The 26,822-nt window shown below is 43.7% G+C and overlaps 1 protein-coding gene and 35 non-coding genes across 38 annotated transcripts in view; 23 read left to right on the top strand and 13 right to left on the bottom strand.

Moving 5' to 3' along the window:
- ikbkb (inhibitor of nuclear factor kappa B kinase subunit beta) overlaps positions 1-26,822 on the bottom strand; it is a 96,145-nt gene that overhangs the window by 28,095 nt on the left and 41,228 nt on the right. The window lies entirely within an intron of this gene.
- trnas-aga (transfer RNA serine (anticodon AGA)) lies at positions 164-245 on the top strand. Its single transcript has one exon. It is a non-coding gene; the product is annotated as a tRNA-Ser (tRNA).
- Positions 675-756, bottom strand: trnas-aga (transfer RNA serine (anticodon AGA)). Its single transcript has one exon. It is a non-coding gene; the product is annotated as a tRNA-Ser (tRNA).
- On the top strand, positions 1,171-1,252 carry trnas-uga (transfer RNA serine (anticodon UGA)). Its single transcript has one exon. It is a non-coding gene; the product is annotated as a tRNA-Ser (tRNA).
- Positions 2,536-2,617, top strand: trnas-aga (transfer RNA serine (anticodon AGA)). The gene has a single exon. It is a non-coding gene; the product is annotated as a tRNA-Ser (tRNA).
- trnas-aga (transfer RNA serine (anticodon AGA)) lies at positions 3,047-3,128 on the bottom strand. The gene has a single exon. It is a non-coding gene; the product is annotated as a tRNA-Ser (tRNA).
- trnas-uga (transfer RNA serine (anticodon UGA)) lies at positions 3,543-3,624 on the top strand. Its single transcript has one exon. It is a non-coding gene; the product is annotated as a tRNA-Ser (tRNA).
- Positions 4,907-4,988, top strand: trnas-aga (transfer RNA serine (anticodon AGA)). Its single transcript has one exon. It is a non-coding gene; the product is annotated as a tRNA-Ser (tRNA).
- Positions 5,418-5,499, bottom strand: trnas-aga (transfer RNA serine (anticodon AGA)). The gene has a single exon. It is a non-coding gene; the product is annotated as a tRNA-Ser (tRNA).
- On the top strand, positions 5,914-5,996 carry trnas-uga (transfer RNA serine (anticodon UGA)). The gene has a single exon. It is a non-coding gene; the product is annotated as a tRNA-Ser (tRNA).
- On the top strand, positions 7,284-7,365 carry trnas-aga (transfer RNA serine (anticodon AGA)). Its single transcript has one exon. It is a non-coding gene; the product is annotated as a tRNA-Ser (tRNA).
- Positions 7,795-7,876, bottom strand: trnas-aga (transfer RNA serine (anticodon AGA)). The gene has a single exon. It is a non-coding gene; the product is annotated as a tRNA-Ser (tRNA).
- On the top strand, positions 8,291-8,372 carry trnas-uga (transfer RNA serine (anticodon UGA)). Its single transcript has one exon. It is a non-coding gene; the product is annotated as a tRNA-Ser (tRNA).
- trnas-aga (transfer RNA serine (anticodon AGA)) lies at positions 9,614-9,695 on the top strand. Its single transcript has one exon. It is a non-coding gene; the product is annotated as a tRNA-Ser (tRNA).
- Positions 10,125-10,206, bottom strand: trnas-aga (transfer RNA serine (anticodon AGA)). Its single transcript has one exon. It is a non-coding gene; the product is annotated as a tRNA-Ser (tRNA).
- trnas-uga (transfer RNA serine (anticodon UGA)) lies at positions 10,621-10,702 on the top strand. The gene has a single exon. It is a non-coding gene; the product is annotated as a tRNA-Ser (tRNA).
- Positions 11,985-12,066, top strand: trnas-aga (transfer RNA serine (anticodon AGA)). Its single transcript has one exon. It is a non-coding gene; the product is annotated as a tRNA-Ser (tRNA).
- Positions 12,496-12,577, bottom strand: trnas-aga (transfer RNA serine (anticodon AGA)). The gene has a single exon. It is a non-coding gene; the product is annotated as a tRNA-Ser (tRNA).
- Positions 12,992-13,073, top strand: trnas-uga (transfer RNA serine (anticodon UGA)). The gene has a single exon. It is a non-coding gene; the product is annotated as a tRNA-Ser (tRNA).
- On the top strand, positions 14,361-14,442 carry trnas-aga (transfer RNA serine (anticodon AGA)). Its single transcript has one exon. It is a non-coding gene; the product is annotated as a tRNA-Ser (tRNA).
- On the bottom strand, positions 14,872-14,953 carry trnas-aga (transfer RNA serine (anticodon AGA)). The gene has a single exon. It is a non-coding gene; the product is annotated as a tRNA-Ser (tRNA).
- trnas-uga (transfer RNA serine (anticodon UGA)) lies at positions 15,368-15,449 on the top strand. Its single transcript has one exon. It is a non-coding gene; the product is annotated as a tRNA-Ser (tRNA).
- On the top strand, positions 16,691-16,772 carry trnas-aga (transfer RNA serine (anticodon AGA)). The gene has a single exon. It is a non-coding gene; the product is annotated as a tRNA-Ser (tRNA).
- On the bottom strand, positions 17,202-17,283 carry trnas-aga (transfer RNA serine (anticodon AGA)). Its single transcript has one exon. It is a non-coding gene; the product is annotated as a tRNA-Ser (tRNA).
- On the top strand, positions 17,698-17,779 carry trnas-uga (transfer RNA serine (anticodon UGA)). Its single transcript has one exon. It is a non-coding gene; the product is annotated as a tRNA-Ser (tRNA).
- On the top strand, positions 19,069-19,150 carry trnas-aga (transfer RNA serine (anticodon AGA)). Its single transcript has one exon. It is a non-coding gene; the product is annotated as a tRNA-Ser (tRNA).
- Positions 19,580-19,661, bottom strand: trnas-aga (transfer RNA serine (anticodon AGA)). Its single transcript has one exon. It is a non-coding gene; the product is annotated as a tRNA-Ser (tRNA).
- trnas-uga (transfer RNA serine (anticodon UGA)) lies at positions 20,076-20,157 on the top strand. The gene has a single exon. It is a non-coding gene; the product is annotated as a tRNA-Ser (tRNA).
- On the top strand, positions 21,441-21,522 carry trnas-aga (transfer RNA serine (anticodon AGA)). Its single transcript has one exon. It is a non-coding gene; the product is annotated as a tRNA-Ser (tRNA).
- trnas-aga (transfer RNA serine (anticodon AGA)) lies at positions 21,952-22,033 on the bottom strand. The gene has a single exon. It is a non-coding gene; the product is annotated as a tRNA-Ser (tRNA).
- Positions 22,448-22,529, top strand: trnas-uga (transfer RNA serine (anticodon UGA)). Its single transcript has one exon. It is a non-coding gene; the product is annotated as a tRNA-Ser (tRNA).
- trnas-aga (transfer RNA serine (anticodon AGA)) lies at positions 23,819-23,900 on the top strand. The gene has a single exon. It is a non-coding gene; the product is annotated as a tRNA-Ser (tRNA).
- On the bottom strand, positions 24,330-24,411 carry trnas-aga (transfer RNA serine (anticodon AGA)). The gene has a single exon. It is a non-coding gene; the product is annotated as a tRNA-Ser (tRNA).
- trnas-uga (transfer RNA serine (anticodon UGA)) lies at positions 24,826-24,907 on the top strand. Its single transcript has one exon. It is a non-coding gene; the product is annotated as a tRNA-Ser (tRNA).
- Positions 26,197-26,278, top strand: trnas-aga (transfer RNA serine (anticodon AGA)). Its single transcript has one exon. It is a non-coding gene; the product is annotated as a tRNA-Ser (tRNA).
- trnas-aga (transfer RNA serine (anticodon AGA)) lies at positions 26,707-26,788 on the bottom strand. The gene has a single exon. It is a non-coding gene; the product is annotated as a tRNA-Ser (tRNA).

The following is a 26,822-nucleotide window of genomic DNA, read 5'->3' as shown; positions in this document are numbered from 1 at the left end:
TGCACCATTTTTAAGCCTAAGGTAAAAAGTGAGAACTATGTGTGATATGTCCTCTTTCGTGTTTATTTTTCTCATTGTCAACTTATTGTCAGTTTACCCAATTTACCCAGCCGCACTGTCACAATAGATGGTGATTGCACTTTGCAGGATTTGCCAGCAAAGCGTTGTCGTGGCCGAGCGGTTAAGGCGATGGATTAGAAATCCATTGGGGTCTCCCCGCACAGGTTCGAATCCTGTCGACAACGTTCATGTTTTGAGCAGAAACTCCAAAATCTTGTCAATGGTTGATCACAAACGAGACCAACATTTGCAACAAAATCTCCTCTTTGTCGAGAGGATCGATTGGCACACGTTCGTCTCCCTGTCTGTCCTGTCAGTGTGGATTTTCAGGCATCCAGGACATGGTAATCTGCAAACTTCAATAGCGGAAACTTGAATCTTCTTGTTTTATTTGTTTTTAAAAAACAACAACTCGGGCAATTATGGTATTGTGCTATGCTGTACTACCCTGGATGCTCAGTAAAATACAACGAAGTCGGCAATAAGTTGATATCAATAAACAAACAAGTAGAGGTTTTTACCAGGTCATTGTCATGGAAAAACAAGAGTCAACCACATCACACCGACGATTCAAGTCATTACAGTACTTGTTAGCTTCTGCCCCAAAACACATCCGTTGTCAGCAGGATTTGAACCTGCGCGGGGAAACCCCAATGGATTTCTAGTCCATCGCCTTAACCACTCGGCCATGACAACACATTGACTGGAAGGTTGAAAAGAGTCCAGTTGACATTTTCCCAGGATTTCGGCACTGCAGGAGGAGACAAGCAAAGCGCTGAAGAGTTCAATGTTCATATTTTTGTCCACAGTGTGTCACTTGGATCTTTGATGGTTTGGACACGTCCAGAGGGGAGAGACTGAGAATATCGGTCGAAGGATTTTAAGGATGGAGCTGTCAGGGAAGAGAGCTCGAGTAAGATCAAAGAGAATTTTTTATCGATGTCGTGTGGGAAGACATGAGGGCAGTTAGTGTTCGAGAGGAGGATGCAGATAGGCTTACATGGAAAAAGGATGACGCGCTGTGGCGACCCCAAACAGGACAAGACAAAGGGAAAAGCAGCCATGTTGGTTTGTCGCAACAGTTGGTCATTCCACTGGCAAATGAGAAGAGTTGTTGTGGCCGAGTGGTTAAGGCGATGGACTTGAAATCCATTGGGGTTTCCCCGCGTAGGTTCAAATCCTGCCAACAACGGCGTCCTTTTGAAGCGGACTTGCTGTCTGAAGACCTTGTGGCAGAAGTTGAAATTTGTGGTCGTTTTCAGCCTATAAGAACTATGCTCCAGAACCAGAGCATGGGACTACCAAGTGACGAACGACAGACTGAAACAGTGGTCCTCTTTGTGTTCTATTTTTTTGCGTCGGAACTTTCCTATCTGAGCGAGAACACCACGAAGTACTTGGAGGATAGGTCGTTCAAATTCTAAAATCGCTCAGGAAGTACCTCGGTGCACCTTCAAGCCCCCTTTAGTAAAGGTTACTCCTGACCAACCTTTACGAAAGGAAAGGAGATGTTACCCACCATCCTTTACAGTAGCAATATTTGAAACAAGAGACCACGACAAAGTTTCCAGACTACACGAAGATGCTCAAGAGTTTCAAGCAAGACACTTTCAAGATAACAATGACAATGTTTTTCAAATAAAAAATGGTACACAACCGTATATATAAACACATGCATCATGAAGACAGTCTTACAGAAGAGTAGCAACGTGAACAAAAATTTGCATCAAAAATGGTAAGGCTAATATTAGGCCTGCCGCACACTGCCTCGGACTCAGTAGCTGTTGGTTTGCTTCTGCCCCTCAAAAAAAGCATATTGTTGGCAGGAAAACGATATGCAAAATGCAAAGTGAGATACCATTTGGACAGGTTAGTGTCATTTAAACACAATTAACAGTGCTGCCAAACCCTCTACTTAAGTTGTCACAGGACTGGTTTGCTTCTGCCCCACGAGATGCACAGTACATTGCGAGCAGGATTTTAACCTGCGTGGGAAGACCACAATGTGGACTGCCTTAACCACAACAACACAGTGCCAACAGTGGAGCTGAAATTTTCTCAGGACTCGGGATGAAGTGAAACCGGGAGGTGTGGGGACCAGCAAAGTGCTTAACGATTATTCATATTTTTGTCCACAGTGTGTCACTTGGAACTGCAATCCTCTGGTTCCTTGAGCCAGGTCCTGACAGCTGAGCCCACCAACATACATATCTTTGGGAATTAAAAAAAAAAAATAATAAAATCACCTCATTCATTCCAATATTACCATGAAAAAATTGGTGAGGGATACTGTACAATATACATGATCGCTGCACCATTTTTAAGCCTAAGGTAAAAAGTGAGAACTATGTGTGATATGTCCTCTTTCGTGTTTATTTTTCTCATTGTCAACTTATTGTCAGTTTACCCAATTTACCCAGCCGCATTCTGTCACAATAGATGGTGATTGCACTTTGCAGGATTTGCCAGCAAAGCGTTGTCGTGGCTGAGCGGTTAAGGCGATGGATTAGAAATCCATTGGGGTCTCCCCGCACAGGTTCGAATCCTGTCGACAACGTTCATGTTTTGAGCAGAAACTCCAAAATCTTGTCAATGGTTGATCACAAACGAGACCGACATTTGCAACAAAATCTCCTCTTTGTCGAGAGGATCGATTGGCACACGTTCGTCTCCCTGTCTGTCCTGTCAGTGTGGATTTTCAGTCATCCAGGACATGGTAATCTGCAAACTTCAATAGCGGAAACTTGAATCTTCTTGTTTTATTTGTTTTTAAAAAACAACAACTCGGGCAATTATGGTATTGTGCTATGCTGTACTACCCTGGATGCTCAGTAAAATACAACGAAGTCGGCAATAAGTTGACATCAATAAACAAACAAGTAGAGGTTTTTACCAGGTCATTGTCATGGAAAAACAAGAGTCAACCACATCACACCGACGATTCAAGTCATTACAGTACTTGTTAGCTTCTGCCTCAAAACACATCCGTTGTCAGCAGGATTTGAACCTGCGCGGGGAAACCCCAATGGATTTCTAGTCCATCGCCTTAACCACTCGGCCATGACAACACATTGACTGGAAGGTTGAAAAGAGTCCAGTTGACATTTTCCCAGGATTTCGGCACTGCAGGAGGAGACAAGCAAAGCGCTGAGGAGTTCGATGCTCATATTTTTGTCCACAGTGTGTCACTTGGATCTTTGATGGTTTGGACACGTCCAGAGGGGAGAGACTGAGAATATCGGTCGAAGGATTTTAAGGATGGAGCTGTCAGGGAAGAGAGCTCGAGTAAGATCAAAGAGAATTTTTTATCGATGTAGTGTGGGAAGACATGAGGGCAGTTAGCGTTCGAGAGGAGGATGCAGATAGGCTTACATAGAAAAAGGATGACGCGCTGTGGCGACCCCAAACAGGACAAGACAAAGTGAAAAGCAGCCATGTTGGTTTGTCGCAACAGTTGGTCATTCCACTTGCAAATGAGAAGAGTTGTTGTGGCCGAGTGGTTAAGGTGATGGACTTGAAATCCATTGGGGTTTCCCCGCGTAGGTTCAAATCCTGCCAACAACGAAGTCCTTTTGAAGCGGACTTGAAGACCTTGTGGCAGAAGTTGAAATTTGTGGTCGTTTTCAGCCTATAAGGACTATGCTCCAGAACCAGAGCATGGGACTACCAAGTGACGAACGACAGACTGAAACAGTGGTCCTCTTTGTGTTCTATTTTTTTGCGTCGGAACTTTCCTATCCGAGCGAGAACACCACGAAGTACTTGGAGGATAGGTCGTTCAAATTCTAAAATCGCTCAGGAAGTACCTCGGTGCACCTTCAAGCCCCCTTTAGTAAAGGTTACTCCTGACCAACCTTTACGAAAGGAAAGGAGATGTTACCCACCATCCTTTACAGTAGCAATATTTGAAACAAGAGACCACGACAAAGTTTCCAGACTACACGAAGATGCTCAAGAGTTTCAAACAAGACACTTTCAAGATAACAATGACAATATTTTTCAAATAAAAAATGGTACACAACCGTATATATAAACACATGCATCATGAAGACAGTCTTACAGAAGAGTAGCAACGTGAACAAAAATTTGCATCAAAAATGGTAAGACTAATATTAGGCCTGCCGCACACTGCCTCGGACTCAGTAGCTGTTGGTTTGCTTCTGCCCCTCAAAAAAAGCATATTGTTGGCAGGAAAACGATATGCAAAATGCAAAGTGAGATACCATTTGGACAGGTTAGTGTCATTTAAACACAATTAACAGTGCTGCCAAACCCTCTACTTAAGTTGTCACAGGACTGGTTTGCTTCTGCCCCACGAGATGCACAGTACATTGCGAGCAGGATTTTAACCTGCGTGGGAAGACCACAATGGACAAGTGGACTGCCTTAACCACAACAACACAGTGCCAACAGTGGAGCTGAAATTTTCTCAGGACTCGGGATGAAGTGAAACCGGGAGGTGTGGGGACCAGCAAAGTGCTTAACGATTATTCATATTTTTGTCCACAGTGTGTCACTTGGAACTGCAATCCTCTGGTTCCTTGAGCCAGGTCCTGACAGCTGAGCCCACCAACATACATATCTTTGGGAATAAAAAAAAAATAATAATAAAATCACCTCATTCATTCCAATATTACCATGAAAAAATTGGTGAGGGATACTGTACAATATACATGATCGCTGCACCATTTTTAAGCCTAAGGTAAAAAGTGAGAACTATGTGTGATATGTCCTCTTTCGTGTTTATTTTTCTCATTGTCAACTTATTGTCAGTTTACCCAATTTATCCAGCCGCATTCTGTCACAATAGATGGTGATTGCACTTTGCAGGATTTGCCAGCAAAGCGTTGTCGTGGCCGAGCGGTTAAGGCGATGGATTAGAAATCCATTGGGGTCTCCCCGCACAGGTTCGAATCCTGTCGACAATGTTCATGTTTTGAGCAGAAACTCCAAAATCTTGTCAATGGTTGATCACAAACGAGACCGACATTTGCAACAAAATCTCCTCTTTGTCGAGAGGATCGATTGGCACACGTTCGTCTCCCTGTCTGTCCTGTCAGTGTGGATTTTCAGTCATCCAGGACATGGTAATCTGCAAACTTCAATAGCGGAAACTTGAATCTTCTTGTTTTATTTGTTTTTAAAAAACAACAACTCGGGCAATTATGGTATTGTGCTATGCTGTACTACCCTGGATGCTCAGTAAAATACAACGAAGTCGGCAATAAGTTGACATCAATAAACAAACAAGTAGAGGTTTTTACCAGGTCATTGTCATGGAAAAACAAGAGTCAACCACATCACACCGACGATTCAAGTCATTACAGTACTTGTTAGCTTCTGCCCCAAAACACATCCGTTGTCAGCAGGATTTGAACCTGCGCGGGGAAACCCCAATGGATTTCTAGTCCATCGCCTTAACCACTCGGCCATGACAACACATTGACTGGAAGGTTGAAAAGAGTCCAGTTGACATTTTCCCAGGATTTCGGCACTGCAGGAGGAGACAAGCAAAGCGCTGAGGAGTTCGATGTTCATATTTTTGTCCACAGTGTGTCACTTGGATCTTTGATGGTTTGGACACGTCCAGAGGGGAGAGACTGAGAATATCGGTCGAAGGATTTTAAGGATGGAGCTGTCAGGGAAGAGAGCTCGAGTAAGATCAAAGAGAATTTTTTATCGATGTAGTGTGGGAAGACATGAGGGCAGTTAGTGTTCGAGAGGAGGATGCAGATAGGCTTACATAGAAAAAGGATGACGCGCTGTGGCGACCCCAAACAGGACAAGACAAAGGGAAAAGCAGCCATGTTGGTTTGTCGCAACAGTTGGTCATTCCACTTGCAAATGAGAAGAGTTGTTGTGGCCTGAGTGGTTAAGGCGATGGACTTGAAATCCATGGGGGTTTCCCCGCGTAGGTTCAAATCCTGCCAACAACGACGTCCTTTTGAAGCGGACTTGCTGTCTGAAGACCTTGTGGCAGAAGTTGAAATTTGTGGTCGTTTTCAGCCTGTAAGGACTATGCTCCAGAACCAGAGCATGGGACTACCAAGTGACGAACAACAGACTGAAACAGTGGTCCTCTTTGTGTTGTTTTTTTTTGCGTCAGAACTTTCCTATCCGAGCGAGAACACCACGAAGTACTTGGAGGATAGGTCGTTCAAATTCTAAAATCGCTCAGGAAGTACCTCGGTGCACCTTCAAGCCCCCTTTAGTAAAGGTTACTCCTGACCAACCTTTACGAAAGGAAAGGAGATGTTACCCACCATCCTTTACAGTAGCAATATTTGAAACAAGAGACCACGACAAAGTTTCCAGACTACACGAAGATGCTCAAGAGTTTCAAGCAAGACACTTTCAAGATAACAATGACAATATTTTTCAAATATAAAATGGTACACAACCGTATATATACACACATGCATCATGAAGACAGTCTTACAGAAGAGTAGCAACGTGAACAAAAATTTGCATCAAAAATGGTAAGACTAATATTAGGCCTGCCGCACACTGCCTCGGACTCAGTAGCTGTTGGTTTGCTTCTGCCCCTCAAAAAAAGCATATTGTTGGCAGGAAAACGATATGCAAAATGCAAAGTGAGATACCATTTGGACAGGTTAGTGTCATTTAAACACAATTAACAGTGCTGCCAAACCCTCTACTTAAGTTGTCACAGGACTGGTTTGCTTCTGCCCCACGAGATGCACAGTACATTGCGAGCAGGATTTTAACCTGCGTGGGAAGACCACAATAGACAAGTGGACTGCCTTAACCACAACAACACAGTGCCAACAGTGGAGCTGAAATTTTCTCAGGACTCGGGATGAAGTGAAACCGGGAGGTGTGGGGACCAGCAAAGTGCTTAACGATTATTCATATTTTTGTCCACAGTGTGTCACTTGGAACTGCAATCCTCTGGTTCCTTGAGCCAGGTCCTGACAGCTGAGCCCACCAACATACATATCTTTGGGAATTAAAAAAAAATAATAATAAAATCACCTCATTCATTCCAATATTACCATGAAAAAATTGGTGAGGGATACTGTACAATATACATGATCGCTGCACCATTTTTAAGCCTAAGGTAAAAAGTGAGAACTATGTGTGATATGTCCTCTTTCGTGTTTATTTCTCATTGTCAACTTATTGTCAGTTTACCCAATTTATCCAGCCGCATTCTGTCACAATAGATGGTGATTGCACTTTGCAGGATTTGCCAGCAAAGCGTTGTCGTGGCCGAGCGGTTAAGGCGATGGATTAGAAATCCATTGGGGTCTCCCCGCACAGGTTCGAATCCTGTCGACAACGTTCGTGTTTTGAGCAGAAACTCCAAAATCTTGTCAATGGTTGATCACAAACGAGACCGACATTTGCAACAAAATCTTCTCTTTGTCGAGAGGATCGATTGGCACACGTTCGTCTCCCTGTCTGTCCTGTCAGTGTGGATTTTCAGTCATCCAGGACATGGTAATCTGCAAACTTCAATAGCGGAAACTTGAATCTTCTTGTTTTATTTGTTTTTAAAAAACAACAACTCGGGCAATTATGGTATTGTGCTATGCTGTACTACCCTGGATGCTCAGTAAAATACAACGAAGTCGGCAATAAGTTGACATCAATAAACAAACAAGTAGAGGTTTTTACCAGGTCATTGTCATGGAAAAACAAGAGTCAACCACATCACACCGACGATTCAAGTCATTACAGTACTTGTTAGCTTCTGCCCCAAAACACATCCGTTGTCAGCAGGATTTGAACCTGCGCGGGGAAACCCCAATGGATTTCTAGTCCATCGCCTTAACCACTCGGCCATGACAACACATTGACTGGAAGGTTGAAAAGAGTCCAGTTGACATTTTCCCAGGATTTCGGCACTGCAGGAGGAGACAAGCAAAGCGCTGAGGAGTTCGATGTTCATATTTTTGTCCACAGTGTGTCACTTGGATCTTTGATGGTTTGGACACGTCCAGAGGGGAGAGACTGAGAATATCGGTCGAAGGATTTTAAGGATGGAGCTGTCAGGGAAGAGAGCTCAAGTAAGATCAAAGAGAATTTTTTATCGATGTAGTGTGGGAAGACATGAGGGCAGTTAGTGTTCGAGAGGAGGATGCAGATAGGCTTACATAGAAAAAGGATGACGCGCTGTGGCGACCCCAAACAGGACAAGACAAAGGGAAAAGCAGCCATGTTGGTTTGCCGCAACAGTTGGTCATTCCACTTGCAAATGAGAAGAGTTGTTGTGGCCGAGTGGTTAAGGCGATGGACTTGAAATCCATTGGGGTTTCCCCGCGTAGGTTCAAATCCTGCCAACAACGACGTCCTTTTGAAGCGGACTTGCTGTCTGAAGACCTTGTGGCAGAAGTTGAAATTTGTGGTCGTTTTCAGCCTATAAGGACTATCCTCCAGAACCAGAGCATGGGACGACCAAGTGACGAACGACAGGCTGAAACAGTGGTCCTCTTTGTGTTCAATTTTTTTGCGTCGGAACTTTCCTATCCGAGCGAGAACACCACGAAGTACTTGGAGGATAGGTCGTTCAAATTCTAAAATCGCTCAGGAAGTACCTCGGTGCACCTTCAAGCCCCCTTTAGTAAAGGTTACTCCTGACCAACCTTTACGAAAGGAAAGGAGATGTTACCCACCATCCTTTACAGTAGCAATATTTGAAACAAGAGACCACGACAAAGTTTCCAGACTACACGAATATGCTCAAGAGTTTCAAGCAAGACAACCGTATATATAAACACATGCATCATGAAGACAGTCTTACAGAAGAGTAGCAACGTGAACAAAATTTTGCATCAAAAATGGTAAGACTAATATTAGGCCTGCCGCACACTGCCTCGGACTCAGTAGCTGTTGGTTTGCTTCTGCCCCTCAAAAAAAGCATATTGTTGGCAGGAAAACGATATGCAAAATGCAAAGTGAGATACCATTTGGACAGGTTAGTGTCATTTAAACACAATTAACAGTGCTGCCAAACCCTCTACTTAAGTTGTCACAGGACTGGTTTGCTTCTGCCCCACGAGATGCACAGTACATTGCGAGCAGGATTTTAACCTGCGTGGGAAGACCACAATGGACAAGTGGACTGCCTTAACCACAACAACACAGTGCCAACAGTGGAGCTGAAATTTTCTCAGGACTCGGGATGAAGTGAAACCGGGAGGTGTGGGGACCAGCAAAGTGCTTAACGATTATTCATATTTTTGTCCACAGTGTGTCACTTGGAACTGCAATCCTCTGGTTCCTTGAGCCAGGTCCTGACAGCTGAGCCCACCAACATACATATCTTTGGGAATTAAAAAAAAAAATAAATAAAATCACCTCATTCATTCCAATATTACCATGAAAAAATTGGTGAGGGATACTGTACAATATACATGATCGCTGCACCATTTTTAAGCCTAAGGTAAAAAGTGAGAACTATGTGTGATATGTCCTCTTTCGTGTTTATTTTTCTCATTGTCAACTTATTGTCAGTTTACCCAATTTATCCAGCCGCATTCTGTCACAATAGATGGTGATTGCACTTTGCAGGATTTGTTAGCAAAGCGTTGTCGTGGCCGAGCGGTTAAGGCGATGGATTAGAAATCCATTGGGGTCTCCCCGCACAGGTTCGAATCCTGTCGACAACGTTCATGTTTTGAGCAGAAACTCCAAAATCTTGTCAATGGTTGATCACAAACGAGACCGACATTTGCAACAAAATCTCCTCTTTGTCGAGAGGATCGATTGGCACACGTTCGTCTCCCTGTCTGTCCTGTCAGTGTGGATTTTCAGTCATCCAGGACATGGTAATCTGCAAACTTCAATAGCGGAAACTTGAATCTTCTTGTTTTATTTGTTTTTAAAAAACAACAACTCGGGCAATTATGGTATTGTGCTATGCTGTACTACCCTGGATGCTCAGTAAAATACAACGAAGTCGGCAATAAGTTGACATCAATAAACAAACAAGTAGAGGTTTTTACCAGGTCATTGTCATGGAAAAACAAGAGTCAACCACATCACACCGACGATTCAAGTCATTACAGTACTTGTTAGCTTCTGCCTCAAAACACATCCGTTGTCAGCAGGATTTGAACCTGCGCGGGGAAACCCCAATGGATTTCTAGTCCATCGCCTTAACCACTCGGCCATGACAACACATTGACTGGAAGGTTGAAAAGAGTCCAGTTGACATTTTCCCAGGATTTCGGCACTGCAGGAGGAGACAAGCAAAGCGCTGAGGAGTTCGATGCTCATATTTTTGTCCACAGTGTGTCACTTGGATCTTTGATGGTTTGGACACGTCCAGAGGGGAGAGACTGAGAATATCGGTCGAAGGATTTTAAGGATGGAGCTGTCAGGGAAGAGAGCTCGAGTAAGATCAAAGAGAATTTTTTATCGATGTAGTGTGGGAAGACATGAGGGCAGTTAGCGTTCGAGAGGAGGATGCAGATAGGCTTACATAGAAAAAGGATGACGCGCTGTGGCGACCCCAAACAGGACAAGACAAAGTGAAAAGCAGCCATGTTGGTTTGTCGCAACAGTTGGTCATTCCACTTGCAAATGAGAAGAGTTGTTGTGGCCGAGTGGTTAAGGTGATGGACTTGAAATCCATTGGGGTTTCCCCGCGTAGGTTCAAATCCTGCCAACAACGAAGTCCTTTTGAAGCGGACTTGAAGACCTTGTGGCAGAAGTTGAAATTTGTGGTCGTTTTCAGCCTATAAGGACTATGCTCCAGAACCAGAGCATGGGACTACCAAGTGACGAACGACAGACTGAAACAGTGGTCCTCTTTGTGTTCTATTTTTTTGCGTCGGAACTTTCCTATCCGAGCGAGAACACCACGAAGTACTTGGAGGATAGGTCGTTCAAATTCTAAAATCGCTCAGGAAGTACCTCGGTGCACCTTCAAGCCCCCTTTAGTAAAGGTTACTCCTGACCAACCTTTACGAAAGGAAAGGAGATGTTACCCACCATCCTTTACAGTAGCAATATTTGAAACAAGAGACCACGACAAAGTTTCCAGACTACACGAAGATGCTCAAGAGTTTCAAACAAGACACTTTCAAGATAACAATGACAATATTTTTCAAATAAAAAATGGTACACAACCGTATATATAAACACATGCATCATGAAGACAGTCTTACAGAAGAGTAGCAACGTGAACAAAAATTTGCATCAAAAATGGTAAGACTAATATTAGGCCTGCCGCACACTGCCTCGGACTCAGTAGCTGTTGGTTTGCTTCTGCCCCTCAAAAAAAGCATATTGTTGGCAGGAAAACGATATGCAAAATGCAAAGTGAGATACCATTTGGACAGGTTAGTGTCATTTAAACACAATTAACAGTGCTGCCAAACCCTCTACTTAAGTTGTCACAGGACTGGTTTGCTTCTGCCCCACGAGATGCACAGTACATTGCGAGCAGGATTTTAACCTGCGTGGGAAGACCACAATGGACAAGTGGACTGCCTTAACCACAACAACACAGTGCCAACAGTGGAGCTGAAATTTTCTCAGGACTCGGGATGAAGTGAAACCGGGAGGTGTGGGGACCAGCAAAGTGCTTAACGATTATTCATATTTTTGTCCACAGTGTGTCACTTGGAACTGCAATCCTCTGGTTCCTTGAGCCAGGTCCTGACAGCTGAGCCCACCAACATACATATCTTTGGGAATAAAAAAAAAATAATAATAAAATCACCTCATTCATTCCAATATTACCATGAAAAAATTGGTGAGGGATACTGTACAATATACATGATCGCTGCACCATTTTTAAGCCTAAGGTAAAAAGTGAGAACTATGTGTGATATGTCCTCTTTCGTGTTTATTTTTCTCATTGTCAACTTATTGTCAGTTTACCCAATTTATCCAGCCGCATTCTGTCACAATAGATGGTGATTGCACTTTGCAGGATTTGCCAGCAAAGCGTTGTCGTGGCCGAGCGGTTAAGGCGATGGATTAGAAATCCATTGGGGTCTCCCCGCACAGGTTCGAATCCTGTCGACAATGTTCATGTTTTGAGCAGAAACTCCAAAATCTTGTCAATGGTTGATCACAAACGAGACCGACATTTGCAACAAAATCTCCTCTTTGTCGAGAGGATCGATTGGCACACGTTCGTCTCCCTGTCTGTCCTGTCAGTGTGGATTTTCAGTCATCCAGGACATGGTAATCTGCAAACTTCAATAGCGGAAACTTGAATCTTCTTGTTTTATTTGTTTTTAAAAAACAACAACTCGGGCAATTATGGTATTGTGCTATGCTGTACTACCCTGGATGCTCAGTAAAATACAACGAAGTCGGCAATAAGTTGACATCAATAAACAAACAAGTAGAGGTTTTTACCAGGTCATTGTCATGGAAAAACAAGAGTCAACCACATCACACCGACGATTCAAGTCATTACAGTACTTGTTAGCTTCTGCCCCAAAACACATCCGTTGTCAGCAGGATTTGAACCTGCGCGGGGAAACCCCAATGGATTTCTAGTCCATCGCCTTAACCACTCGGCCATGACAACACATTGACTGGAAGGTTGAAAAGAGTCCAGTTGACATTTTCCCAGGATTTCGGCACTGCAGGAGGAGACAAGCAAAGCGCTGAGGAGTTCGATGTTCATATTTTTGTCCACAGTGTGTCACTTGGATCTTTGATGGTTTGGACACGTCCAGAGGGGAGAGACTGAGAATATCGGTCGAAGGATTTTAAGGATGGAGCTGTCAGGGAAGAGAGCTCGAGTAAGATCAAAGAGAATTTTTTATCGATGTAGTGTGGGAAGACATGAGGGCAGTTAGTGTTCGAGAGGAGGATGCAGATAGGCTTACATAGAAAAAGGATGACGCGCTGTGGCGACCCCAAACAGGACAAGACAAAGGGAAAAGCAGCCATGTTGGTTTGTCGCAACAGTTGGTCATTCCACTTGCAAATGAGAAGAGTTGTTGTGGCCGAGTGGTTAAGGCGATGGACTTGAAATCCATGGGGGTTTCCCCGCGTAGGTTCAAATCCTGCCAACAACGACGTCCTTTTGAAGCGGACTTGCTGTCTGAAGACCTTGTGGCAGAAGTTGAAATTTGTGGTCGTTTTCAGCCTGTAAGGACTATGCTCCAGAACCAGAGCATGGGACTACCAAGTGACGAACAACAGACTGAAACAGTGGTCCTCTTTGTGTTGTTTTTTTTTGCGTCAGAACTTTCCTATCCGAGCGAGAACACCACGAAGTACTTGGAGGATAGGTCGTTCAAATTCTAAAATCGCTCAGGAAGTACCTCGGTGCACCTTCAAGCCCCCTTTAGTAAAGGTTACTCCTGACCAACCTTTACGAAAGGAAAGGAGATGTTACCCACCATCCTTTACAGTAGCAATATTTGAAACAAGAGACCACGACAAAGTTTCCAGACTACACGAAGATGCTCAAGAGTTTCAAGCAAGACACTTTCAAGATAACAATGACAATATTTTTCAAATATAAAATGGTACACAACCGTATATATACACACATGCATCATGAAGACAGTCTTACAGAAGAGTAGCAACGTGAACAAAAATTTGCATCAAAAATGGTAAGACTAATATTAGGCCTGCCGCACACTGCCTCGGACTCAGTAGCTGTTGGTTTGCTTCTGCCCCTCAAAAAAAGCATATTGTTGGCAGGAAAACGATATGCAAAATGCAAAGTGAGATACCATTTGGACAGGTTAGTGTCATTTAAACACAATTAACAGTGCTGCCAAACCCTCTACTTAAGTTGTCACAGGACTGGTTTGCTTCTGCCCCACGAGATGCACAGTACATTGCGAGCAGGATTTTAACCTGCGTGGGAAGACCACAATAGACAAGTGGACTGCCTTAACCACAACAACACAGTGCCAACAGTGGAGCTGAAATTTTCTCAGGACTCGGGATGAAGTGAAACCGGGAGGTGTGGGGACCAGCAAAGTGCTTAACGATTATTCATATTTTTGTCCACAGTGTGTCACTTGGAACTGCAATCCTCTGGTTCCTTGAGCCAGGTCCTGACAGCTGAGCCCACCAACATACATATCTTTGGGAATTAAAAAAAAAAAATAATAAAATCACCTCATTCATTCCAATATTACCATGAAAAAATTGGTGAGGGATACTGTACAATATACATGATCGCTGCACCATTTTTAAGCCTAAGGTAAAAAGTGAGAACTATGTGTGATATGTCCTCTTTCGTGTTTATTTCTCATTGTCAACTTATTGTCAGTTTACCCAATTTATCCAGCCGCATTCTGTCACAATAGATGGTGATTGCACTTTGCAGGATTTGCCAGCAAAGCGTTGTCGTGGCCGAGCGGTTAAGGCGATGGATTAGAAATCCATTGGGGTCTCCCCGCACAGGTTCGAATCCTGTCGACAACGTTCGTGTTTTGAGCAGAAACTCCAAAATCTTGTCAATGGTTGATCACAAACGAGACCGACATTTGCAACAAAATCTTCTCTTTGTCGAGAGGATCGATTGGCACACGTTCGTCTCCCTGTCTGTCCTGTCAGTGTGGATTTTCAGTCATCCAGGACATGGTAATCTGCAAACTTCAATAGCGGAAACTTGAATCTTCTTGTTTTATTTGTTTTTAAAAAACAACAACTCGGGCAATTATGGTATTGTGCTATGCTGTACTACCCTGGATGCTCAGTAAAATACAACGAAGTCGGCAATAAGTTGACATCAATAAACAAACAAGTAGAGGTTTTTACCAGGTCATTGTCATGGAAAAACAAGAGTCAACCACATCACACCGACGATTCAAGTCATTACAGTACTTGTTAGCTTCTGCCCCAAAACACATCCGTTGTCAGCAGGATTTGAACCTGCGCGGGGAAACCCCAATGGATTTCTAGTCCATCGCCTTAACCACTCGGCCATGACAACACATTGACTGGAAGGTTGAAAAGAGTCCAGTTGACATTTTCCCAGGATTTCGGCACTGCAGGAGGAGACAAGCAAAGCGCTGAGGAGTTCGATGTTCATATTTTTGTCCACAGTGTGTCACTTGGATCTTTGATGGTTTGGACACGTCCAGAGGGGAGAGACTGAGAATATCGGTCGAAGGATTTTAAGGATGGAGCTGTCAGGGAAGAGAGCTCAAGTAAGATCAAAGAGAATTTTTTATCGATGTAGTGTGGGAAGACATGAGGGCAGTTAGTGTTCGAGAGGAGGATGCAGATAGGCTTACATAGAAAAAGGATGACGCGCTGTGGCGACCCCAAACAGGACAAGACAAAGGGAAAAGCAGCCATGTTGGTTTGCCGCAACAGTTGGTCATTCCACTTGCAAATGAGAAGAGTTGTTGTGGCCGAGTGGTTAAGGCGATGGACTTGAAATCCATTGGGGTTTCCCCGCGTAGGTTCAAATCCTGCCAACAACGACGTCCTTTTGAAGCGGACTTGCTGTCTGAAGACCTTGTGGCAGAAGTTGAAATTTGTGGTCGTTTTCAGCCTATAAGGACTATCCTCCAGAACCAGAGCATGGGACGACCAAGTGACGAACGACAGGCTGAAACAGTGGTCCTCTTTGTGTTCAATTTTTTTGCGTCGGAACTTTCCTATCCGAGCGAGAACACCACGAAGTACTTGGAGGATAGGTCGTTCAAATTCTAAAATCGCTCAGGAAGTACCTCGGTGCACCTTCAAGCCCCCTTTAGTAAAGGTTACTCCTGACCAACCTTTACGAAAGGAAAGGAGATGTTACCCACCATCCTTTACAGTAGCAATATTTGAAACAAGAGACCACGACAAAGTTTCCAGACTACACGAATATGCTCAAGAGTTTCAAGCAAGACAACCGTATATATAAACACATGCATCATGAAGACAGTCTTACAGAAGAGTAGCAACGTGAACAAAATTTTGCATCAAAAATGGTAAGACTAATATTAGGCCTGCCGCACACTGCCTCGGACTCAGTAGCTGTTGGTTTGCTTCTGCCCCTCAAAAAAAGCATATTGTTGGCAGGAAAACGATATGCAAAATGCAAAGTGAGATACCATTTGGACAGGTTAGTGTCATTTAAACACAATTAACAGTGCTGCCAAACCCTCTACTTAAGTTGTCACAGGACTGGTTTGCTTCTGCCCCACGAGATGCACAGTACATTGCGAGCAGGATTTTAACCTGCGTGGGAAGACCACAATGGACAAGTGGACTGCCTTAACCACAACAACACAGTGCCAACAGTGGAGCTGAAATTTTCTCAGGACTCGGGATGAAGTGAAACCGGGAGGTGTGGGGACCAGCAAAGTGCTTAACGATTATTCATATTTTTGTCCACAGTGTGTCACTTGGAACTGCAATCCTCTGGTTCCTTGAGCCAGGTCCTGACAGCTGAGCCCACCAACATACATATCTTTGGGAATTAAAAAAAAAAATAAATAAAATCACCTCATTCATTCCAATATTACCATGAAAAAATTGGTGAGGGATACTGTACAATATACATGATCGCTGCACCATTTTTAAGCCTAAGGTAAAAAGTGAGAACTATGTGTGATATGTCCTCTTTCGTGTTTATTTTTCTCATTGTCAACTTATTGTCAGTTTACCCAATTTATCCAGCCGCATTCTGTCACAATAGATGGTGATTGCACTTTGCAGGATTTGTTAGCAAAGCGTTGTCGTGGCCGAGCGGTTAAGGCGATGGATTAGAAATCCATTGGGGTCTCCCCGCACAGGTTCGAATCCTGTCGACAACGTTCATGTTTTGAGCAGAAACTCCAAAATCTTGTCAATGGTTGATCACAAACGAGACCGACATTTGCAACAAAATCTCCTCTTTGTCGAGAGGATCGATTGGCACACGTTCGTCTCCCTGTCTGTCCTGTCAGTGTGGATTTTCAGTCATCCAGGACATGGTAATCTGCAAACTTCAATAGCGGAAACTTGAATCTTCTTGTTTTATTTGTTTTTAAAAAACAACAACTCGGGCAATTATGGTATTGTGCTATGCTGTACTACCCTGGATGCTCAGTAAAATACAACGAAGTCGGCAATAAGTTGACATCAATAAACAAACAAGTAGAGGTTTTTACCAGGTCATTGTCATGGAAAAACAAGAGTCAACCACATCACACCGACGATTCAAGTCATTACAGTACTTGTTAGCTTCTGCCCCAAAACACATCCGTTGTCAGCAGGATTTGAACCTGCGCGGGGAAACCCCAATGGATTTCTAGTCCATCGCCTTAACCACTCGGCCATGACAACACATTGACTGGAAGGTTTAAAAGAGTCCAGTTGACATTTTCCCAGGATTTCGGCACTGCAGGAGGAGACAAGCAAAGCGCTGAGGAGTTCGATGTTCATATTTTTGTCCACAGTGTGTCACTTGGATCTTTGATGGTTTGGACACGTCCAGAGGGGAGAGACTGAGAATATCGGTCGAAGGATTTTAAGGATGGAGCTGTCAGGGAAGAGAGCTCGAGTAAGATCAAAGAGAATTTTTTATCGATGTAGTGTGGGAAGACATGAGGGCAGTTAGTGTTCGAGAGGAGGATGCAGATAGGCTTACATAGAAAAAGGATGACGCGCTGTGGCGACCCCAAACAGGACAAGACAAAGGGAAAAGCAGCCATGTTGGTTTGCCGCAACAGTTGGTCATTCAACTTGCAAATGAGAAGAGTTGTTGTGGCTGAGTGGTTAAGGCGATGGACTTGAAATCCATTGGGGTTTCCCCGCGTAGGTTCAAATCCTGCCAACAACGACGTCCTTTTGAAGCGGACTTGCTGTCTGAAGACCTTGTGGCAGAAGTTGAAATTTGTGGTCGTTTTCAGCCTATAAGGACTATGCTCCAGAACCAGAGCATGGGACTACCAAGTGACGAACGACAGACTGAAACAGTGGTCCTCTTTGTGTTCTATTTTTTTGCGTCGGAACTTTCCTATCCGAGCGAGAACACCACGAAGTACTTGGAGGATAGGTCGTTCAAATTCTAAAATCGCTCAGGAAGTACCTCGGTGCACCTTCAAGCCCCCTTTAGTAAAGGTTACTCCTGACCAACCTTTACGAAAGGAAAGGAGATGTTACCCACCATCCTTTACAGTAGCAATATTTGAAACAAGAGACCACGACAAAGTTTCCAGACTACACGAAGATGCTCAAGAGTTTCAAGCAAGACACTTTCAAGATAACAATGACACTATTTTTCAAATAAAAAATGGTACACAACCGTATATATAAACACATGCATCATGAAGACAGTCTTACAGAAGAGTAGCAACGTGAACAAAAATTTGCATCAAAAATGGTAAGACTAATGTTAGGCCTGCCGCACACTGCCTCGGACTCAGTAGCTGTTGGTTTGCTTCTGCTCCTCAAAAAAAGCATATTGTTGGCAGGAAAACGATATGCAAAATGCAAAGTGAGATACCATTTGGACAGGTTAGTGTCATTTAAACACAATTAACAGTGCTGCCAAACCCTCTACTTAAGTTGTCACAGGACTGGTTTGCTTCTGCCCCACGAGATGCACAGTACATTGCGAGCAGGATTTTAACCTGCGTGGGAAGACCACAATAGACAAGTGGACTGCCTTAACCACAACAACACAGTGCCAACAGTGGAGCTGAAATTTTCTCAGGACTCGGGATGAAGTGAAACCGGGAGGTGTGGGGACCAGCAAAGTGCTTAACGATTATTCATATTTTTGTCCACAGTGTGTCACTTGGAACTGCAATCCTCTGGTTCCTTGAGCCAGGTCCTGACAGCTGAGCCCACCAACATACATATCTTTGGGAATTAAAAAAAAATAATAATAAAATCACCTCATTCATTCCAATATTACCATGAAAAAATTGGTGAGGGATACTGTACAATATACATGATCGCTGCACCATTTTTAAGCCTAAGGTAAAAAGTGAGAACTATGTGTGATATGTCCTCTTTCGTGTTTATTTTTCTCATTGTCAACTTATTGTCAGTTTACCCAATTTATCCAGCCGCATTCTGTCACAATAGATGGTGATTGCACTTTGCAGGATTTGCCAGCAAAGCGTTGTCGTGGCCGAGCGGTTAAGGCGATGGATTAGAAATCCATTGGGGTCTCCCCGCACAGGTTCGAATCCTGTCGACAACGTTCGTGTTTTGAGCAGAAACTCCAAAATCTTGTCAATGGTTGATCACAAACGAGACCGACATTTGCAACAAAATCTTCTCTTTGTCGAGAGGATCGATTGGCACACGTTCGTCTCCCTGTCTGTCCTGTCAGTGTGGATTTTCAGTCATCCAGGACATGGTAATCTGCAAACTTCAATAGCGGAAACTTGAATCTTCTTGTTTTATTTGTTTTTAAAAAACAACAACTCGGGCAATTATGGTATTGTGCTATGCTGTACTACCCTGGATGCTCAGTAAAATACAACGAAGTCGGCAATAAGTTGACATCAATAAACAAACAAGTAGAGGTTTTTACCAGGTCATTGTCATGGAAAAACAAGAGTCAACCACATCACACCGACGATTCAAGTCATTACAGTACTTGTTAGCTTCTGCCCCAAAACACATCCGTTGTCAGCAGGATTTGAACCTGCGCGGGGAAACCCCAATGGATTTCTAGTCCATCGCCTTAACCACTCGGCCATGACAACACATTGACTGGAAGGTTGAAAAGAGTCCAGTTGACATTTTCCCAGGATTTCGGCACTGCAGGAGGAGACAAGCAAAGCGCTGAGGAGTTCGATGTTCATATTTTTGTCCACAGTGTGTCACTTGGATCTTTGATGGTTTGGACACGTCCAGAGGGGAGAGACTGAGAATATCGGTCGAAGGATTTTAAGGATGGAGCTGTCAGGGAAGAGAGCTCGAGTAAGATCAAAGAGAATTTTTTATCGATGTAGTGTGGGAAGACATGAGGGCAGTTAGTGTTCGAGAGGAGGATGCAGATAGGCTTACATAGAAAAAGGATGACGCGCTGTGGCGACCCCAAACAGGACAAGACAAAGGGAAAAGCAGCCATGTTGGTTTGTCGCAACAGTTGGTCATTCCACTTGCAAATGAGAAGAGTTGTTGTGGCCGAGTGGTTAAGGCGATGGACTTGAAATCCATTGGGGTTTCCCCGCGTAGGTTCAAATCCTGCCAACAACGGCGTCCTTTTGAAGCGGACTTGCTGTCTGAAGACCTTGTGGCAGAAGTTGAAATTTGTGGTCGTTTTCAGCCTATAAGGACTATGCTCCAGAACCAGAGCATGGGACTACCAAGTGACGAACGACAGACTGAAACAGTGGTCCTCTTTGTGTTCTATTTTTTTGCGTCGGAACTTTCCTATCTGAGCGAGAACACCACGAAGTACTTGGAGGATAGGTCGTTCAAATTCTAAAATCGCTCAGGAAGTACCTCGGTGCACCTTCAAGCCCCCTTTAGTAAAGGTTACTCCTGACCAACCTTTACGAAAGGAAAGGAGATGTTACCCACCATCCTTTACAGTAGCAATATTTGAAACAAGAGACCACGACAAAGTTTCGAGACTACACGAAGATGCTCAAGAGTTTCAAGCAAGACACTTTCAAGATAACAATGACAATATTTTTCAAATAAAAAATGGTACACAACCGTATATATAAACACATGCATCATGAAGACAGTCTTACAGAAGAGTAGCAACGTGAACAAAAATTTGCATCAAAAATGGTAAGGCTAATATTAGGCCTGCCGCACACCGCCTCGGACTCAGTAGCTGTTGGTTTGCTTCTGCCCCTCAAAAAAAGCATATTGTTGGCAGGAAAACGATATGCAAAATGCAAAGTGAGATACCATTTGGACAGGTTAGTGTCATTTAAACACAATTAACAGTGCTGCCAAACCCTCTACTTAAGTTGTCACAGGACTGGTTTGCTTCTGCCCCACGAGATGCACAGTACATTGCGAGCAGGATTTTAACCTGCGTGGGAAGACCACAATGTGGACTGCCTTAACCACAACAACACAGTGCCAACAGTGGAGCTGAAATTTTCTCAGGACTCGGGATGAAGTGAAACCGGGAGGTGTGGGGACCAGCAAAGTGCTTAACGATTATTCATATTTTTGTCCACAGTGTGTCACTTGGAACTGCAATCCTCTGGTTCCTTGAGCCAGGTCCTGACAGCTCAGCCCACCAACATACATATCTTTGGGAATTAAAAAAAAATAATAATAAAATCACCTCATTCATTCCAATATTACCATGAAAAAATTGGTGAGGGATACTGTACAATATACATGATCGCTGCACCATTTTTAAGCCTAAGGTAAAAAGTGAGAACTATGTGTGATATGTCCTCTTTCGTGTTTATTTTTCTCATTGTCAACTTATTGTCAGTTTACCCAATTTACCCAGCCGCATTCTGTCACAATAGATGGTGATTGCACTTTGCAGGATTTGCCAGCAAAGCGTTGTCGTGGCCGAGCGGTTAAGGCGATGGATTAGAAATCCATTGGGGTCTCCCCGCACAGGTTCGAATCCTGTCGACAACGTTCATGTTTTGAGCAGAAACTCCAAAATCTTGTCAATGGTTGATCACAAACGAGACCGACATTTGCAACAAAATCTTCTCTTTGTCGAGAGGATCGATTGGCACACGTTCGTCTCCCTGTCTGTCCTGTCAGTGTGGATTTTCAGTCATCCAGGACATGGTAATCTGCAAACTTCAATAGCGGAAACTTGAATCTTCTTGTTTTATTTGTTTTTAAAAAACAACAACTCGGGCAATTATGGTATTGTGCTATGCTGTACTACCCTGGATGCTCAGTAAAATACAACGAAGTCGGCAATAAGTTGATATCAATAAACAAACAAGTAGAGGTTTTTACCAGGTCATTGTCATGGAAAAACAAGAGTCAACCACATCACACCGACGATTCAAGTCATTACAGTACTTGTTAGCTTCTGCCCCAAAACACATCCGTTGTCAGCAGGATTTGAACCTGCGCGGGGAAACCCCAATGGATTTCTAGTCCATCACCTTAACCACTCGGCCATGACAACACATTGACTGGAAGGTTGAAAAGAGTCCAGTTGACATTTTCCCAGGATTTCGGCACTGCAGGAGGAGACAAGCAAAGCGCTGAGGAGTTCAATGTTCATATTTTTGTCCACAGTGTGTCACTTGGATCTTTGATGGTTTGGACACGTCCAGAGGGGAGAGACTGAGAATATCGGTCGAAGGATTTTAAGGATGGAGCTGTCAGGGAAGAGAGCTCGAGTAAGATCAAAGAGAATTTTTTATCGATGTAGTGTGGGAAGACATGAGGGCAGTTAGTGTTCGAGAGGAGGATGCAGATAGGCTTACATGGAAAAAGGATGACGCGCTGTGGCGACCCCAAACAGGACAAGACAAAGGGAAAAGCAGCCATGTTGGTTTGTCGCAACAGTTGGTCATTCCACTGGCAAATGAGAAGAGTTGTTGTGGCCGAGTGGTTAAGGCGATGGACTTGAAATCCATTGGGGTTTCCCCGCGTAGGTTCAAATCCTGCCAACAACGGCGTCCTTTTGAAGCGGACTTGCTGTCTGAAGACCTTGTGGCAGAAGTTGAAATTTGTGGTCGTTTTCAGCCTATAAGAACTATGCTCCAGAACCAGAGCATGGGACTACCAAGTGACGAACGACAGACTGAAACAGTGGTCCTCTTTGTGTTCTATTTTTTTGCGTCGGAACTTTCCTATCTGAGCGAGAACACCACGAAGTACTTGGAGGATAGGTCGTTCAAATTCTAAAATCGCTCAGGAAGTACCTCGGTGCACTTTCAAGCCCCCTTTAGTAAAGGTTACTCCTGACCAACCTTTACGAAAGGAAAGGAGATGTTACCCACCATCCTTTACAGTAGCAATATTTGAAACAAGAGACCACGACAAAGTTTCGAGACTACACGAAGATGCTCAAGAGTTTCAAGCAAGACACTTTCAAGATAACAATGACAATATTTTTCAAATAAAAAATGGTACACAACCGTATATATAAACACATGCATCATGAAGACAGTCTTACAGAAGAGTAGCAACGTGAACAAAAATTTGCATCAAAAATGGTAAGGCTAATATTAGGCCTGCCGCACACCGCCTCGGACTCAGTAGCTGTTGGTTTGCTTCTGCCCCTCAAAAAAAGCATATTGTTGGCAGGAAAACGATATGCAAAATGCAAAGTGAGATACCATTTGGACAGGTTAGTGTCATTTAAACACAATTAACAGTGCTGCCAAACCCTCTACTTAAGTTGTCACAGGACTGGTTTGCTTCTGCCCCACGAGATGCACAGTACATTGCGAGCAGGATTTTAACCTGCGTGGGAAGACCACAATGGACAAGTGGACTGCCTTAACCACAACAACACAGTGCCAACAGTGGAGCTGAAATTTTCTCAGGACTCGGGATGAAGTGAAACCGGGAGGTGTGGGGACCAGCAAAGTGCTTAACGATTATTCATATTTTTGTCCACAGTGTGTCACTTGGAACTGCAATCCTCTGGTTCCTTGAGCCAGGTCCTGACAGCTGAGCCCACCAACATACATATCTTTGGGAATTAAAAAAAAATAATAATAAAATCACCTCATTCATTCCAATATTACCATGAAAAAATTGGTGAGGGATACTGTACAATATACATGATCGCTGCACCATTTTTAAGCCTAAGGTAAAAAGTGAGAACTATGTGTGATATGTCCTCTTTCGTGTTTATTTTTCTCATTGTCAACTTATTGTCAGTTTACCCAATTTACCCAGCCGCATTCTGTCACAATAGATGGTGATTGCACTTTGCAGGATTTGCCAGCAAAGCGTTGTCGTGGCCGAGCGGTTAAGGCGATGGATTAGAAATCCATTGGGGTCTCCCCGCACAGGTTTGAATCCTGTCGACAACGTTCATGTTTTGAGCAGAAACTCCAAAATCTTGTCAATGGTTGATCACAAACGAGACCGACATTTGCAACAAAATCTTCTCTTTGTCGAGAGGATCGATTGGCACACGTTCGTCTCCCTGTCTGTCCTGTCAGTGTGGATTTTCAGTCAGCCAGGACATGGTAATCTGCAAACTTCAATAGCGGAAACTTGAATCTTCTTGTTTTATTTGTTTTTAAAAAACAACAACTCGGGCAATTATGGTATTGTGCTATGCTGTACTACCCTGGATGCTCAGTAAAATACAACGAAGTCGGCAATAAGTTGATATCAATAAACAAACAAGTAGAGGTTTTTACCAGGTCATTGTCATGGAAAAACAAGAGTCAACCACATCACACCGACGATTCAAGTCATTACAGTACTTGTTAGCTTCTGCCCCAAAACACATCCGTTGTCAGCAGGATTTGAACCTGCGCGGGGAAACCCCAATGGATTTCTAGTCCATCGCCTTAACCACTCGGCCATGACAACACATTGCCTGGAAGGTTGGAAAGAGTCCAGTTGACATTTCCCCAGGATTTCGGCACTGCAGGAGGAGACAAGCAAAGCGCTGAGGAGTTCGATGTTCATATTTTTGTCCACAGTGTGTCACTTGGATCTTTGATGGTTTGGACACGTCCAGAGGGGAGAGACTGAGAATATCGGTCGAAGGATTTTAAGGATGGAGCTGTCAGGGAAGAGAGCTCGAGTAAGATCAAAGAGAATTTTTTATCGATGTAGTGTGGGAAGACATGAGGGCAGTTAGTGTTCGAGAGGAGGATGCAGATAGGCTTACATGGAAAAAGGATGACGCGCTGTGGCGACCCCAAACAGGACAAGACAAAGGGAAAAGCAGCCATGTTGGTTTGTCGCAACAGTTGGTCATTCCACTTGCAAATGAGAAGAGTTGTTGTGGCCGAGTGGTTAAGGCGATGGACTTGAAATCCATTGGGGTTTCCCCGCGTAGGTTCAAATCCTGCCAACAACGACGTCCTTTTGAAGCAGACTTGCTGTCTGAAGACCTTGTGGCAGAAGTTGAAATTTGTGGTCGTTTTCAGCCTATAAGGACTATGCTCCAGAACCAGAGCATGGGACTACCAAGTGACGAACGACAGACTGAAACAGTGGTCCTCTTTGTGTTCTATTTTTTTGCGTCGGAACTTTCCTATCCGAGCGAGAACACCACGAAGTACTTGGAGGATAGGTCGTTCAAATTCTAAAATCGCTCAGGAAGTACCTCGGTGCACCTTCAAGCCCCCTTTAGTAAAGGTTACTCCTGACCAACCTTTACGAAAGGAAAGGAGATGTTACCCACCATCCTTTACAGTAGCAATATTTGAAACAAGAGACCACGACAAAGTTTCCAGACTACACGAAGATGCTCAAGAGTTTCAAGCAAGACACTTTCAAGATAACAATGACAATATTTTTCAAATAAAAAATGGTACACAACCGTATATATAAACACATGCATCATGAAGACAGTCTTACAGAAGAGTAGCAACGTGAACAAAAATTTGCATCAAAAATGGTAAGACTAATATTAGGCCTGCCGCACACTGCCTCGGACTCAGTAGCTGTTGGTTTGCTTCTGCCCCTCAAAAAAAGCATATTGTTGGCAGGAAAACGATATGCAAAATGCAAAGTGAGATACCATTTGGACAGGTTAGTGTCATTTAAACACAATTAACAGTGCTGCCAAACCCTCTACTTAAGTTGTCACAGGACTGGTTTGCTTCTGCCCCACGAGATGCACAGTACATTGCGAGCAGGATTTTAACCTGCGTGGGAAGACCACAATGGACAAGTGGACTGCCTTAACCACAACAACACAGTGCCAACAGTGGAGCTGAAATTTTCTCAGGACTCGGGATGAAGTGAAACCGGGAGGTGTGGGGACCAGCAAAGTGCTTAACGATTATTCATATTTTTGTCCACAGTGTGTCACTTGGAACTGCAATCCTCTGGTTCCTTGAGCCAGGTCCTGACAGCTGAGCCCACCAACATACATATCTTTGGGAATTAAAAAAAAATAAAAATAAAATCACCTCATTCATTCCAATATTACCATGAAAAAATTGGTGAGGGATACTGTACAATATACATGATCGCTGCACCATTTTTAAGCCTAAGGTAAAAAGTGAGAACTATGTGTGATATGTCCTCTTTCGTGTTTATTTTTCTCATTGTCAACTTATTGTCAGTTTACCCAATTTACCCAGCCGCATTCTGTCACAATAGATGGTGATTGCACTTTGCAGGATTTGCCAGCAAAGCGTTGTCGTGGCCGAGCGGTTAAGGCGATGGATTAGAAATCCATTGGGGTCTCCCCGCACAGGTTCGAATCCTGTCGACAACGTTCATGTTTTGAGCAGAAACTCCAAAATCTTGTCAATGGTTGATCACAAACGAGACCGACATTTGCAACAAAATCTCCTCTTTGTCGAGAGGATCGATTGGCACACGTTCGTCTCCCTGTCTGTCCTGTCAGTGTGGATTTTCAGTCATCCAGGACATGGTAATCTGCAAACTTCAATAGCGGAAACTTGAATCTTCTTGTTTTATTTGTTTCAAAAAACAACAACTCGGGCAATTATGGTATTGTGCTATGCTGTACTACCCTGGATGCTCAGTAAAATACAACGAAGTCGGCAATAAGTTGACATCAATAAACAAACAAGTAGAGGTTTTTACCAGGTCATTGTCATGGAAAAACAAGAGTCAACCACATCACACCGACGATTCAAGTCGTTACAGTACTTGTTAGCTTCTGCCCCAAAACACATCCGTTGTCAGCAGGATTTGAACCTGCGCGGGGAAACCCCAATGGATTTCTAGTCCATCGCCTTAACCACTCGGCCATGACAACACATTGCCTGGAAGGTTGAAAAGAGTCCAGTTGA

This window comes from Phyllopteryx taeniolatus, chromosome 3 (assembly GCF_024500385.1).
Source record: "Phyllopteryx taeniolatus isolate TA_2022b chromosome 3, UOR_Ptae_1.2, whole genome shotgun sequence".
Taxonomy (NCBI): domain Eukaryota; kingdom Metazoa; phylum Chordata; class Actinopteri; order Syngnathiformes; family Syngnathidae; genus Phyllopteryx; species Phyllopteryx taeniolatus.
The sequence above is the reverse complement of the archived record's forward strand: the minus strand, read 5'-3'. Positions and strand labels throughout refer to the sequence as shown.